The following is a 4190-nucleotide window of genomic DNA, read 5'->3' as shown; positions in this document are numbered from 1 at the left end:
GGAGCGAGTTCTCTGCTTAGTAATTTCTGCACTTGATGGTAAAGGGGGGATGTTCTGGTCGCCATGGCAACCTTGCACTGTACCGGCCGTCCTCCAACATAATAGATGTGTCTTGATAATACTTCAAAAAGTCAGGCGTGTCTTCTGAGGAGTTTGGTAGAACACCAACTGATTCAATACGCCAGAAACGTTCCAAATCAAATTCGTCGAGTTGATGCTCCGTCACAACACTTAAAATAGAAGTGTTGAGGTTCTCTGAATGGTTACCTTTGGAGAGGGGGCCCGAGAGGAGATCCATTATCTTTCATTTGGCTGCTGTGGGACCTGGACCCTTGATAATAATAAAAATAATAATTTTTAATACTTCTTCTGCGCCCATTTCATAAAATGATCATGGGCGCATTACAATGAATAGAAATTAAAGATATTTACAATAATAATTATTAAAAAGTAGTAAATAATGCTATTTACAATAATGGTGATACTACAAATAAATTGACTTTAAAAATTTATCATTCAAAAATACAAAATATTGTTCTAAAATTGAGTTCATTGAAAAGCAGATCTAAAAAGATGTGTCTTTAAACACCGTTTAAAACTCGAAATATTTGTGTTTTGACGCAGTTCTAGTGGCAGGGCATTCCAAAGTTGCGGTGCTGCCACTTGGAATGCCCTGATAACGTCGTTTCCAACTATATCCCAGTAATGATCCGCCCCGATTAGAATATCAACTGTAAAAGGTGAATCATCAACGTTAACGTGTGCTAACGTCAGTCCCCTTAAATGCGGCAAGTCTCTTACATTGGCGCCAGTGTAAGTGGTCAGGGGTGCAGCGATTGTTGGTACAACGATCACGTGGATGGGAATGGTCTCCTCTTGAGTGGTTTCACGGTAAACGGTAGCAGTGTTAATGCGCTCAACAGATGATGTGTTTCCACCGAAAGTTACATGGATATTGCCTCTTATGTTTCTGGTTTCAGATCAAGCTTGGCTGCCACATCTGATGTAACGAAGAAGCGTTGAGATCCCTCGTCAAACAGAATATGTGCACTGATATGGTTGTTGTGACTTGCAACAGAAGCAACAGCTGTTTTTAGTGACACGGGGGTGTGTTTATTAGCATCACCAATGTGGTAGGACGAGACTGAAGGTAGCGTAGTCTAGTCTTGTCAGTCGTGGGTGTACCTGGAACCTTGTTTGTAGTTGCTGGTTCAGTGGATGGTGTTGTGGGAGGTAGCTCTACATTTCTACAAAGACTAGTATGATGCTTTCGATGGCATACCTTGCAGCGGTTCTGTGATTTGCATTTAGATACTGACTGACGATTCCGACAGTTAAAGCATGCCCTTGCGTCACGTACAATTGAGAGTCACTTTTCCTTATCTGTCACGACATTGCAGTCAGTTGGACTGTGTTCACCCTTACAGAAAAGGCACATTCGTTTGGTGGGGCGATCACCACTGTTAGAAACGGAAACATGTGTACGAGGCCTTGAAGCCGCGAGAAATGCAGCAGTAGTAGCAGTTGTTGAGTTGCCACTGAATTTATAATCACAAGAGGTGTTCTGTCCCGCCTCTAAGATTTCAATTTCATTCAAAATTGCCTTGCGTAAATGATCAAGTTGCCACTCCTTGTTTCCATTTTGTCTTGCCAAATTTCTCTTCATCCCGTTAGGTAATTTCTTCTGAATGATAGGAACAAGAATGTCCACATAAGTTTCTGTTTTCTTTCCTAGTGTCTCAAGTCCCCTGATGTGAGTCTCAGTTGAGTCGTAAAAAAACCTTTAACTAGTTAAGGACGTTCGCGCCCAAAATGTTCCCACGTACAGAGGCAAAGGAAAAGTGGTGCTCGTTTTCAAGATCATGAAGTGCACTTTTAGAAGCTTGCGTTACTTTAATCCTATCTTAGCTTACAACTGTCAGCAATAAAAAAGCTACATTAGTGAAATTTAGATCAGGTAAACGTACTCAATTATTACTATTCGCACTGTCACGTCATTGCGTGACATTTCCCACAAGACCTGGGTCCACAGCTATCCCATGATGCCACACGCTTTCACGTTCCATTGTTGTGGAAAATGTTTGCACCTTCAGCATCGTGTTTACCTTCGTGGTCTGCGATGCATGCCGTATGCGTGAAATGCGCGAAAAAATGCGCAGTAGCAATGGGCGCAAACTTCCTTAAATGATCAGTGGGTGATGGTAGGTTCAGTAGTGCTTCCATGTGTGCGTTGATGATCTTGTGGGGTCGAGCGAATCTCTCTTCCAACAACTGGATACTCTTAGCGTAATTAGCATTGGTTAATGGCAACCCGGCAATGACTCTTTCAGCTCCGTCGCGTAACTGCGCTCTCAAATAATTGAACTTTTGGACATCACTGATTGTAGAGTTATCGTGTACAGCAGACCGGAAAGTGTCCCAAAATGATTGCCATTCAAGCGGGTTCCCTTTAAACGATGGCAATTCAAGTTTAGGTAAACGATTACTTTGAAATGAATGACTTGTACTCACCGGCGGCGATGTAATCAGCGAAGATGAGGCGGACAGATTACTAGAGTGATCGTTACCAGGTGTTCCAGTCGACGGAAGTGGGTTGAATTGTTGATTTTCTTGTTCCGTTTGCGACGTAGATGGAATAGATAGTTGATTTTTCCTGTCCAATTTGCAGCGGTTGTGGTAAGGTAACGCCGGTATCTTGATGAGGAGGCGCATGTTGACTAACATTCTTGTTTTTGAGCTCGATGAACCTCTCGGTAACGCATACTTTCTCTAAGATAAGCCCATCTAGTTCCTCCGCTACGAGTAAAGCTCACTTTTGAGTCAAGACCTCAACCGTGAAGGTTAGTCATGCTCAGTGTCTAGCCGCATCTCCCTCGTCTTCCAAGCATCATCAAGGGCGGCAGCTTGGCGAGGAATGTCGCGTCTTGTGTTTTCAGAGGCTCTCTCCTCTGCCCTTACGCCTTCCAGTGACCCTGCGTTAACTTCTAACGTGAATAACTTTTTCACAGGTCTGCTAATGTAAACTGGTTTGCCTCTTGTGATCACTCTCACATTCGCTCCCCTACTTCCTTATCTTTCCCCACAATGAGACTTTCAATAACTCCTACCTTCCAATTCCCCATCTTCTTACCTTTCTCGTGCACTGTAACCACATCTCCCACCTTAGGCAACTTCCCGTTCTCAGGACATTGCGTATCATGGCTTTCTCTCACATCCGTCAAATATTCCCGCTGCCATCTCTTCCAGAAGTGTTGCAGCTTCAGATTCAAATACTTGTATCTCCTTGTATAAAAGCTCTCGCTCTAGTCCTCCTCTTCAGTTATTTCCGGCAATGACATAACTCTTCGTCCATAGATTAAGTGTGCGGGAGTCAATACTTCATCTTCATCGTCCGGACTGCTGTCGTCATATGTCATCGGTCTGGAGTTGACAATTCCTTCCACTTCCACAAGAACTGTTAACAACTCATCATGTGCTAGTGTGGCATTACAGAGAACCTTGTGGAGGCACCCTTTGACGCTCTTCACCATTCTCTCAAAAAATCCACCTCACCACGGGGCTCTCTCCAAGTTGAAACGCCAGTCGATTCGTTTGTTCTCCAGTTCCGCTCTCACTTCGGGGTGACGATAAAATATCTGAAGTTCCTTTACTGTCAATTTCAAGGTCTTGGCGTTGTCCGATACAATCAAGGTGGGCGCTCCCCTCCTGGCCGCAAATTTCCTCAAATAACGCAGGAAGGCCGTTGCCGCGAGATTCTCCACTAGGTCCAGATGCAAAGCCCTTGTCACACAGCACAAGAATAGTGCTATATAAGCTTTTCGCATCTGCTTTCCTCTACCTTTGACATACAATGACCCAGCAAAATCTACGCCAACCTTCGAGAAAGGCGGAGCTAGTCTCGCTCTAAACTCTGGTAAGCTAGAAACTGCTGGCTGTGAAAACGACGTCCTTTCTAATTTCTTGCAAACAACACACCGATTGAGCAATTTCTTTACTATTCGTCTACCTTTGGTACCCAGAATCTCGATCGCACTTCGGCTAGCTTGCTTCCCACTTCGCTACGCATAACTTTCTCACGGCACTGTTGTACCTGCAGCCAAGTGAAGCGGTGTTCCTTGGGCAAAATTATCAGTTCCTTCGTATCCAGTGGCAGATCAGAACATTCCAAGCGTCCCTTGCATCTCAGTATA

The sequence above is a fragment of the Montipora foliosa genome, chromosome 6 (assembly GCF_036669935.1).
Source record: "Montipora foliosa isolate CH-2021 chromosome 6, ASM3666993v2, whole genome shotgun sequence".
In the NCBI taxonomy this organism is placed as follows: Eukaryota; Metazoa; Cnidaria; class Anthozoa; order Scleractinia; family Acroporidae; genus Montipora; species Montipora foliosa.
Note: the sequence above shows the minus strand (reverse complement) of the source record.